Source organism: Fukomys damarensis, unplaced genomic scaffold (genome assembly GCF_012274545.1).
Source record: "Fukomys damarensis isolate Sample0158 unplaced genomic scaffold, DMR_v1.0_HiC HiC_scaffold_29, whole genome shotgun sequence".
Lineage (NCBI taxonomy): Eukaryota > Metazoa > Chordata > Mammalia > Rodentia > Bathyergidae > Fukomys > Fukomys damarensis.
The window spans coordinates 23540308-23553116 of NW_022900941.1; the positions used below are offsets into that span (position 1 = coordinate 23540308).

General features: G+C 33.9%; 1 protein-coding gene across 2 annotated transcripts in view; it reads right to left on the reverse strand.

Annotated features, from left to right (window-relative positions):
* The window catches only part of Lrp1b (LDL receptor related protein 1B), a 1779190-nt gene that overhangs the window by 1346249 nt on the left and 420132 nt on the right, over positions 1-12809 (reverse strand). The window lies entirely within an intron of this gene.

Below are 12809 nucleotides of genomic sequence, written 5' to 3' on the forward strand. Positions count from 1 at the left end.
ATATATACACACACACATATTACATAAATAAGACTTTAGCCTCTCCCCCATTTATTTTGTGGTCATATTATGTTATTGATGTATATTGTCTATTTAAAGTTATTTCTAATGTGTATGGGAAACTTTTACTGGTTTTTTGTTCTGCATGTGTACATGTCCAAGATACTAGAAGGCAAAGAAGCTGAAAATAACAGGTTAAATTTCTCCTTTGGCGCATGGAATATAGATTTCAGAACCTGGAAATAAGGTGCTACTATAACAAATACTCAAAAATGAGGAAATAGCTTTAGAATTCAATAAGGGCTAGAAGGCAAACAAAGTTTAAGGAACAGTATTTAAAAAAAAAACTAATTTCCTTGAGCAAACGGTTAGTATAAATGCAGATGTTAAGGGAACTGCTTGGAAAAGTTCAGAAAGAAGTGAAGAACCTGCTAGGCAAATGTGCATTATCTACGGGGAAACCTAAATTATCACAGAGAAGACTCTGGAGAGATTAGGCATATGGCCAATGTAATTTCCAGCCCTCCCAGCAGAAGTCAGGAAGTGATGCTAGATTATTTAGGAAAGCTCCTTGTCTAACGGAACGAATCTCTGTGATATATATGCGAGACCTTCAAGATTCATCAGGAATCTTGAATTGAAAAACTGGCAGCTTGAAAGAAAATGATGAAGATGAGACAATATAAAGGAAGGCTGTCAGATTCCTAAACTATGCAAGATGGGCAAAGGCAGGTAGACCTTCTCAGACACAAATACAGTATACCTACTGTTTAGGAAAAAAAAGGGGCAGTGATGGATGGCAGAGCTTCAGGCCACATGGATAGACAAAAGCCACAGGAGTATTCCCAAAACTCTCAATATTGAAAGTAGTTTGCCATGTTGAATTTCTACATTTTCTGGGGCTGACAACTCCTTTTATTTTTTGTTTTGTGTTTTGGTATCAGGGATCAACCTCGGGTCCTTGCACTTGCAAAGCATGTGCCAGAACCACTGAGCTAAATCCTGGGCTAACAACTCCTTTCTAGTCTTTCATTTTATCCTTTTTAAAATCAGATGTCTATAATTTTCATACCATTCTCATCACACAATTGTATTTTGGATGTAAACAATTTGTTTTTTAGTATCAATCTAAGGAGGAACTTTACCCTGAGAGAGATGATGTAGGAACTGTAACTATTCCTGTGTTAGATGATCATACGTGGGACTATTTTTCTGATGACATTTTGGTGAGAATTTGGAACTGAGTTAGTACTGGAATTGGTTGAGAATTTTGGAAGCTGGGATGGTTTGAATGTATTTTGCATATAAATGAAGGTAAATTGGGAGACCAGAAGGTAGACCTAGGCTGCATAGTGTCAATCACCAAACATAACGTTGAATCTCTGGAGCCTGCGTATATTACCTTAATGAAGAAAAACAAACAGGAAAAACAAAAACCAAAATCAGTTTTTGCAGGGGAAATTAAGTTAAAGACGTTTTATGGAAAGAGTATCTTGGATTATATGGGTGGACCAATGTAATCACAAGGATCTTTATAATAGTGCTATAGGAAGGTCAGGCAGAGGAGAAGCAATACGATATCAAAAGCAGGCATTGAATAAATATGGTCATAAAATAAGGAAAATTGACAGAATTTTGGAGCCAGAAAACACAAGGATCACATTCTTCAGTGGAGCTTCTAGATGAAACCAAGACACCGACACCTTGATTTCAGCCCCAGTGACAGAAAACTAATATATTTTTTCATGATTCATAAACTCCTCAGCATTTCTATTCACATGTAAGGAAATGTGGCACGCAGTATACTCCAGTTAGAGTAACACTGTCAAACAGTAATGTAGGTACAATGTATTTTATACCACTTCTCAGGTAAGCATCGCATGTCTCCCTACAGAAAAATAAATATGAATCCATACGTTTATATCTAAAATCATATGTGAACTGCTAAAACAAGATTCACATTAGAATTATGATTCTGAATTGTCATTTGAAGGATAATTAATGGTATTTATTTTTCTCAATAATATCTTATTTTCAGCTTTTCACAGCAATTTCAAAATAATGATACACACATTTGTTGTAGAATTTTAAGAATACAGTTTTAAAAATATGAAAACCCATTCTACATTTAATTAAATGCAATAACTGTTTTTTACAATGTTCATTTTCATTTTATTCTAATACAATATGGGAAAATGAAGAACACTCAAAAACACAAGAGTCTTAAACTTTTGTGTTCTTTGGTCTTAATTAGAGAGGCCAGAGATGAAATAATACAGTCCATTAAATCAAGAATGATACAATCAATAGGCAAACCACTTTTAATATGGAATGGACATTACAATCACTGCTCTGTTAGCTTTCATCACAAGTTTATGCAAATATTAAGCCAAACATCCTGATTAAAAAGATGAATGAACAATTAATTACTAAATTCACAAGAACTGAATTCCAGTGCTTTCTTATTTCTCTGTATAGCTACACCTTCATCTTTCAGCTTTCAGGTGAAAATAATGTACCAAACCTTTCATTGAAATTTCATAGTTGTTGATCACTGACCACATAAAGTAAGTTGTTATTTATTGATTTTATTTACTTATTTATTTATTTATTTTTATTTGTGGTACTGGTGGTGGTCAAACTCAGGGCCTTGTGCTTGCGAGGCAGGTGTGGTGCCCCTGAGCTAAATCCCCAGCCCTTGAGTAGTTTTTTTAAGATAGAAGAGTAGTGTCAACATATTGATAGCATACTTTTGTTCTATGTTTCTCTTTCACCCTTGAGAATATAATTTCATTTCAACCCTTGAGAACAAGAAATGTCCTTTTTCCATGTAAAGTGTTTTGGCAGTTCTCCAGGCTAGAGGACAGTTTGAAATGATCAATTCTATGAATTAAACTTCAATAACAAGACCTCTGGTTTAGAACTAACCTGGCATATTTACAGCTTGTGGATCACAGAGTTAAAGCCTGGTTAGGAAGTGATTCAAGAATTTGGACATTTTAAAATAGAATCACTTTTCTTCTGAAGAGTCTGCTTGGGAAAGTTCTCTATAATAACACTCTGATACAAATGTGATTTAATGATTCCAAATTTTATCCTGTCACTTTTCTTCTGAAGCAATTATTTTATTTCAAATCTGAAAAATATTTATATATATATGTATGCATATATGTATACACACATGTGCATACACTCCTAGATATTCTCACCCATCTATTACATAAACATAATTTATGTTTTCACCATGTATTAAAATAATAATAATAATAATAAGTAGCTACCAAGTATAAAATCCCTAACATCAGTCTCTGTACTCTACATGAAACTACTCAACATTTAATCTTTACCACAACTCCATAAAGTATAGCTGTTATTGAAAGACACAGTATGTTTAAATGCAAAAGTTTATCACATAAAACACCTTTTTTCATTAATCCCGCTGAAAATTCCCTCTCCTGCTTCTACTACACTTACCCCAGCATTCTTTGCACTTCCAGAAGCTAGAAGCCTTCTTTCCTACCTTTCATTGCATTGTCGTGGTTGCCTCTAGGTCTTAAATTATTTCAAAATGTTAAGCTTTTGTGGTCATTCTGACTTTGGACAAGAGGTAGAGATTTCATTGTGGCGAATACAGCAAGCAGGGTGGACAAAACACAAACATAATCCACTCTGATACATAGATGAGGGTGAAAACATTCAATTCACATTAATGAAAACAAACAGGATATATAACCTTTAGTATGTAAATGCTCTTAGTGTGTATCAGTATTTATTGTGTTAGGTGTGTGTAAGGGAAATTATCTGGGCAAAGAAAACATACACTAGGGCTAAATTTCTGAATGTAATGAAAATCCAGATTTAAAATAAAATAATAAATTATTTTCTTCTTTTTTATTGTATAAATGTCTACAATAATGCAATGTTGTTTTTCATGATAACTCAGAACACTTTCCTGATGAAAGTTGTTTAATTTAGTACATGTCTACATTTTTAAGCAGCACTTTCTCTACTTCCTAAATGTCTAGATAAGGGATAGAGTGAGTGCCGTTCATCGGATATATTTTTAAACTAGCTATGGAAATTTATTGTGAAAGTATTATTTCTGTCTCCAGGATAAAAAGAGTGGTTAAAATGTAAATTTTCTGTGAGATTTCTGGTAACTACAAGAAATATAAAAAATAGAGGTATTAGAAGTGTTATCTACATTTTATAAACACTTGGAAGATTTTAATTTTAAAAGATGGTGTGTTTCACAATGCAAGTACAATAATGTAATTGAAAGATGGAATTTCTGCCATTATTATTGAACTACATTCTTTCTATTTTATACATATGATTTATATCTTTGCAAGAATTTCATTATCAATGAATTTTAATATATAGCTTGAAGGCAACAGTTTGAAATCCAACTGTTTTTATAGTCATATTCATCTTTCAAATACTTAAACCATAAATTAGGCTAAAATTATTATTTTGAATTTTCCTATGCTTGTAAAAGCATGCTGTGTCTTAGTTTTTCAATTAATTATGCCCCTTTGAGTTCATGCTGAGGCATAAGTGCCACATATGTTTAACTGTGTTTTTAAAAGGAAAAAAAGTGGCAAATCTAAAAAGGGTCTTACACTATAAATTTATGTGTGCCTATGTACACAGACACACATACACAGAATTGAAAATATTAATTGGTCATGATGAACTCTGTATTTTCAAAATTAATTTGTATTCAAATTTACAATCTTTTTTATGGAAGCTGATCAGATAAATAGACATCAAATGAGCTAAAATACTAGATAATGCTATAGATTTGGGTAGCTAGCATCAATAACTACGGATATTACTGTTATCCTTATAAATATCAAAATTGTTTTTAGCCTAAAACTGGCAGAATTATAACTCTGATACTTAATTAGGGTCAAATTTTGATCTAAAATTAAATTCTATAGACAAATTTTAGTCATTAACTAAGGACATACAAATAAATCTGTTCTAGTAGTTTCAGAGCATATTTATATTCAGCATTTACATTCATACATTCTTTCCTCCTCTTGCAAGTTGTCTCCTCTCTATTAGAGGAAATTTTTCTTTGAGGTGTATCATCAGATCATGTGCCTCATACAGAAAAACAAAAAACACATAAGAGTGAATGCAATATAGCTTTTGTTCTTCAGGAGAAAGTTAACACATTTTTGATGTTAAGACATTTCAAAGACTAGAGTATTAGGCATGAACTCGTTTCTTAAATAAAAGATGGTGGGACTTATAGGTCAAAGACTAAATATTAAGTAATTGTTGTTAACTTTCCAAATAGATGGCCCAGTACTCCCTCATTAACCTAGTCCGCTTATATTCATTATGGATGGCAACTGAAAAGTATCAGGCAGCTAGAATGACTCTTGTATATGAGGATACACTGCTCTAATGACTACTCAGTACAGGAGAACAGTCTCTTGTTTCCGTCTGGTTTATTCTCAGAATTTAGGGTGCTGTACTAAAGGGATTTTACTCTGTACTGTTCTGGTGACCAGATGAAAACAGAATTCCTATTTTGCTCAAGTCAGAGGAAAAAGAAAATCAACAAAGCAATCAGCTGATACACAGACATATACTGGGGGTGGGTGGGCATTTCACTAGATACTTGGAGAGTTATCAAAATAATAAGGTATGATTCCAAACCAGAAGATCCTACACATTGAAGATAAATGCATAGATTATTTAACTTCTTTCTTATCTTATACTGATTCTTGGTACAATGCAGTGCACTTAGATACTTAGTATTTGACACACTTGATTACTATGTAAAACATTTTATATTTTGGTTTGCTTTCAAAATTTTACTTTTATTTTTAGGCAAATATGACAAACTTTTCCACTTATGGTTTTTATTTTCAATTGAACATCTGTTTTGTTCCAGAATCCTTTATCCATATGCCCTGGACTTCTTCATGAGGATAACATATGTATAACTTTATTCATCATTTCTTACTTAGAAATTGAGGCTTTCTAAATAAACCTGCTGCCTGTATTATAGCTTGTGTTTCAGCAAAGATCATGAACACACATTCATTATCTCAACCTAAAATATGGTGTTAATCCCTGACTGCCCATTGTTTCTATTAGAAATCTTATCCGCCATCACATTGTCTGAATTCTAAGTCCTGTCTCTCAGACTCTTGGTTCAAGTTATCTTTCTTGCTTTCCATTAATGTGCTCCACTACTCCTTCCTTTGATTTTTCTACAGAGAAATGAAGACAATTCTTATTTCCTATCTTTATTCTGAAATTCAAGAACACTGTACAACTATGATTTCTCCATGCTTTTGTGTACCAAAGAGACTTTGCCTAAACCAATTGCCTCTCCCTACAAATTTTTTCTGCCACCCTGTGTTTGAAGTAACTAATTCCTATTCATCATGGATTTGGCACTGTTTCCTGGGAGAGGCCTTCCCTGACACTTGGCTCCAGATTCTCCACGGTCAGTTTATATTTCCACTTTAAGAACTCCTGTTGTTGCCTGTCTTTACTGTCTTGTAGTATTTATGGAATACACAACTGCAGTACTTATAGATGACACAACCCTTTGTTCAAAAATGATTATGAATTTAAAGAGGGTGAGAGCAAAGCATTGACTACCTTGCCTCTGTGCAGGTCACAACTTCATGGAACTCACTGAAAATACGTTTTGTTGCCTGTGTTTTATCGCTGTTACACTTTAAATCCTCAGCTTCTGAAAAGCAGAGTCTTGGAAATTGTCCTGCCTCCAATTCTTTCTGAATTTTGCAGTTTTTCTTGTCCATAACAAGTACTCAAAAATATCTATTGACTTAAATTCTCCATTTTGAGAAGGAAATGTCATTACTGCCATTTGTTTTCTGGCAGCGCCTGTAAAATGAGAGGATTTGACTAGATAATGTCATCGACTCCTTCTAGGGAAATGATTAATTTTAACCTTCTTCTAATCTGTAAAGTTTCCAAAATAAGCCCAGGACAGTCATTAAGGGTAAAGATTGTAAATTTGATTTTATTCTTAAGAATTATTATTATTAAAATTCAAATATATAATTTACCTGTAACATATACATTTACGTAAGTATAATGTGTATTGTTAACCTTTCCAGTATTTTATTTGCATATAGAAGTTAATGCGTTAGCCAGTGAGCCTCAGTGGTCCTAATCAGCACAGTGCTTTTCATAGATTGCATGTAAAATTTCAAGGAGTAACATCCACATGCAGCCTAATATAGGCAAGTTGTTTGTTCTTTTGATATTTTATCTGAATTCCTTCCCTAATTTATTGTTACCTAGGTAAGGTGGCCCTCAAGAGTGCATTTGAACATTCCCTCCCAAGTCCATCTTGGACTTTGGATGTGCTCTGCCATCCTCACATTCCCTAGTTCTGCCCCGATGCCGAATCTATCCAAACCAGTTTAACGAAGAGGAGCTGAATAAACACGGAATGCAGCACTAGACTATGAGATATCAATTCCTGAGTGAAGCCGCCCGGATCCTCTCCTTCCCCCTCCCTCTCTCTTCCGTTCCTCCATCTCCACTTCTCTGATCCTTAGTTTTGCATCTGAAGAAGGAGAGGTTGGGATCCTACGACGTTCACTGTTCTCTCCCGCCTCACCACCCCACCATGTTCCTCTTAGATGGCGCTTGGGGGAAGCGGAACTCAGGTAAATGGAAAGAGAAAGGAAGGACACTCAGTAAGGCCCGCAAGACATGGGCATCCTGCCCAAAGACAAGTGCGTCTGCCCCAAGGTGGGTCAGTCACAGCAAACGTGCCCTGAGGGCTCAGTGCTAATCTCTGTGGTAACAGCTGCAGCCATACCAGCCCTTTCTTATCCCCCAAATCCTACTCTCATCCTTAGTTTATAGATATGGTAATTTAAGTTCAACACCTAGCTAGAGATTCTTTCAAGATCTTGAAATCATTTGGTTTGATCTCCTGCTAGTCGCAGGTCCACAGAAATGGGAAATCTCTAAAATTGCATCCTGAAAAATCTGAGCTCATTACAACTGGATTGTTAGGGGAAAAAGAGAGAAGAAAACAGCACAATCTTCCCATTTAGAGATCTTTCAGGAACAAGTGGTGCTCTTTAGGAGCCACAATGAACATAAAGATATAATTCTCACAAAATTTGAAAAGGAAGAGAGATATTAAATAACAATAGATAAGAAAAGCATCTTTTTACTTCTTTCTGGGCCGTGTACTTCTGCAGATGATCACATCTCCTCTCTTTTATTTTTCTTGCTGAATACTTTTCGCAGGCTTTGTTCTGCACACTCATCATCTCTGGTATTTCTGTTCATAGCTTCTTTTTAAATCCCCAGTGTCTCTTTTCAGCAGACCGAATAGCTAAAATAGCATCACTGTAAGTTTGCCATTCAGTGATACTTTAAGAAAAATGTTTGATTCTTTGATGTCAACATTGTCATACTGTGGAATGATTGACCACCATGAAGGGTGGGTTTTTAAAAATGTAGACCTGTATACTGTCTGCTTTTTTGCCTGTGGTTTATTTTTCCTATATTCATCCTTATTGGATATAATTCTCTACAGCTGCTAGGTTTACTATTTAACCTTCCTTAGATTTAGATATCTTTTCATTGGAGAGGTTCATAAGAAATAAAATGCAATTTGACATTTTTCTGACACCTTATGGGATGGGGTAGATTTATAGTACTTCTCTAGAGATACAGAATACACAGCCTTCATTCTGCACTTTGAGAAATTTCCCTGCATTCTGACATGAAGATGCTTGCTCATCTTTAAAAGCAGCATTGCATTCATTTGTAGTCATAAAACAATGTTATCAGGTACTGTTATAAATTCACTGTCTAGATTAACCTACTTCTTCACAATTAGTTTATGAAGTAGGTCTGGTTAGCTGCTTCTAAAGCCTGGGAAGCTAAAGATTAGATTTTATATGACTTGGCATTATCGTGTCCTTGAAAGTAGTAAAACTATAATTTGAACTACATCTGTCTGATTTCACCCATATGCTATTATAAATAAAACTAGTTGGCTTAAACAATAACCATCTCTTCAATTATCATTATCAGAGATATACATCTATCCACTTGATAATTTTTGTAATGCCAATGAATGTAATGCCATTGTTATATACCAGATATATGTATTATATATACATGTATATAAAGTGAGAGTCCTAAATAATACCAATATAGAAAGGGTGTGGGCCAAGGTGTGCTGTCAATTATTTTGTATTATGAATAAGAGTAACCTGCATGTTATGGATGAGAATTTGGTTTATAGACTGAAATAACTAAAAATAGTGTTTCTCTTTCAACTATTTGAATTTGTGTGAAAAAAAATCTTACATACAACATCTCAAAACTCTGTTCTTAATGAATCTGTAATTTGCAAATACCTCTGATATAATGTTTTATTTATTTTTTTCTTTCAGAGTTTTGGAGTCAACACAGGCTCCTCACATGCCAGACAAGTACTTTCTCGCTCAGCTATACCCCAGTCCATTTTTTAAATAAGAGAAATCAACACAAGTCCTACTTGTGGGAGTGTCCCAGATACAATTTAATATTTTTCTCTTCCTCTCTGTTCTTACATTGTTAACAGACTTAGCACAGCAAACACACATTTCATCTTAAAGTAGGCATAGAGCACAAGTAAAATATTTGTAAGATAAATTCAGATCAAATATAGAGTGCTTCTTTTGATATTTAAAATGTAAATGTAAATGCTTAATATAGAAATCTAAAAAAGAATTGCATGGAACCAAATATGATAAAAATAGACATTTTATCAGTTGCATTTAATAATTGAAACAAATTTCTCAATAACAATTCTCTTTTGTTCCTGCTTTAAATTCATTTTTTTAATGTCTTTTAATTAAGAATTTCATCTCAAGGGCTGGGGATTTAGCTCAGTGGTCCTGCCACTTTTTTCACAAGTGCAAGGTCCCAAGTTCAATCCCAGGTGCCAAAAAAAAAAAAGAATTTCATCTCATTCTGGTTTACTATTCTGTGTATTTTCACTTAGTAATGTAGAAGGACAATTAAAGATTCTGAAAAACTCTGAACAACAGATGTTTCACTAAATATATATAATATAAATATATATATATATACACACATAGTTGTAAAGTCATGCTACAACTTTCCATTTTGAATTTTAGAAGACAATTCAGATAGAACACATCATCCCCCCATTTTTTTCCTTTATTGGTACATTTTAGATAAACAGTACAATTACATTCATCATTGGGATCTTGTAACTTTACATGCCAGGTCTTGGTTCTCATTTTTTCCCATTGTCTCTCCCCTCTCTTTACCCCCTCCTCTCCTCCCCATTTACAAACACTTTAATTCCATTTTTTCATTTTTAAACATTTTTTCTTTTCCCTTATTCCCTTTCCCCTACCCTTCCCACTTTCCCTACACCATTAGCCCTTTTCTTCCTATTTCACATTGTTAATTATCCCATTAGGATCTTGAGTACTATTATAGTTTTTCATACCAGAGAAACTATTTGGTATTTACACATGTGTGACTTATTTATTTCACTTAGGAGTATATTCTCAATATGTATCCATTTTCCTATGAATGACTCTAATTTCTCATTCTTTATGGCTGAGTAGTATTCCATTTTATAGAAAAACAACATCTTCTTTATCCAGTTTCCAACTGATAGGATAATTTCTCACTTTATGGCTGAGTAGTATTCCATTTTATAGAAAAACAACATCTTCTTTATCCAGTTTCCAACTGATAGGCATCCCCCACTTTTTAAGCACACAAACTGCAAGAACCACTGCAGTAATTAAGCAACTGGTGAGATTCAATTATGAGGAAAGATTAAAGAACTACATATATATAACCTTGCTTAGAGACAACTGAGAAGGGATAAGAGTGAATGTTGTCATATTTGAATGATATCTTCAAGTATAGAAGTATTTACCATGTAGTACTGGCAAAAGAATTGAAAGGAAGCATTCAAGAAAAAATCAGTAATAATGGTAAAATATTTTTTTTTCTGGTGCCAGGGATCAAACTTGGGCTCTTGTATTTATGAGGCAGGCAGCGGATAAATTAATTTTGTGACAACTTTTGTGTATTATAGAAATGTCCGTATATAACACAATATATAGACCTGAATCGGTGTCCTTAATTTCAATGACAACCACTTTTATAAATGATCCAGTCATGTTCTTTTCTTCCTTCCAATAACCAGAGATTTAAAAAAAAATTATACATTTTACTATTTTGGTTTGTCATATTATTTTTAACATAATATGACCCTTTTGTCATTAATTTAATAATAGCAATTTGTAGTTGATAAAATTCAAGGCATTTTTTTCTACCTGACTTTAGTGATTAAAAATAAATACAGTGATCAGCATAAAATTTGTCACCCTATGCATTTTAACTTAAAAACAAATGTATACTAGCTGCATTATTAGCTAATGGTTTGTAAACTACGGTTCATAAAACACAGTAATTCACTGAGTCAGTACATCATTCCTAGGTCACAGGTATAAGATTGTTGTTAGGTTCAGTCCCATTTACTGCCTTTATTAATGTTCTGGAAAGAGGTACTAAATTTGACATTTGTTACTTTCACATATTGTGAAATGTGTGCAAAGAATGAGATTTATTATAGAGAAAAATTTGACTACCCTAAGTACTAGAATGTAAATATTCAGAGCTAAATGTGAAAATAAATAATATATTAGGTCGTTTTCCATATAAAGTGCTGGAAAAGTTGGTAATATAGAATTTGCATTTCAGTTACTTCTAAAATCTTTCAAACCCCACTGATAATTCTGCATTTGGTACCAACAGTGACCTGAACATCAAATATGCCTGTAAAAAAGAGTCAAGAATCAGCAAGATACAGAAGATAAGTTCTTCTCTACAAGAAATGCTTGGTACCATTTACATACAGCTGTCTACAAGGGACATTCAGAGACAGACAATACCCAGGGACCTCACAATACCCCACCAGAAGGAAATTATGGCACCTAGCACTGATACACACCTTAAATGTCTAGCTTTTGATTTTGGAGCTTTTGTCTGTGTTGTATATTTCATGGCCAACCTGTGATTCTTAGCCATACAGGAGAGGTGAGGAGCAAGCACAGGGTTAGATGTGTCTGCTTCAAGGACAAGGGATGCTTCTCTGGAGAGAAGCTTAGAAGTTAGTGAAGGCAGGAAAATATTTTTACTTTGAGTCTTCATTCCCAAACATATTCCAGCTCTTTTCCTCCTTGCAGGAAACATTTTTAATTCACTCAAGTTGTGCCTCTGTAGTGTTTGAAACCTGGTAGGTGTTAGGAAAACAGTGGAGAGCAAGACAAATGAGGATCCTGCTGTCACATCTTTCTGCCTAGTGGGAAGTTGAAACAATTAAACAAGGAAAACATAAAGAATGATGAGTACCATAGTGGATACTGGGGAAACCTATGCAAGCTGGCTTGATGAATCCAAGTATCAGCCAAGTACTATAAATAAATTAGACGCCTGGAGAGTTAACTTGGAGCAATGATTCTCAAATTCTGAGTATATGAGATTCTTCATGGTGCTTAATAAAAATTTGGCTTTTTTTTTTTTTTTTTTACAATTAAACAAGAAACATAAAGAATGATGAGTACCATAGTGGATACTGGGGAAACCTATGCAAGCTGGCTTGATGAATCCAAGTATCAGCCAAGTACTATAAATAAATTAGACGCCTGGAGAGTTAACTTGGAGCAATGATTTTCAAATTCTGAGTATATGAGATTCTTCATGGTGCTTAATAAAAATTTGGCTTTTTTTTTTTTTTTTTT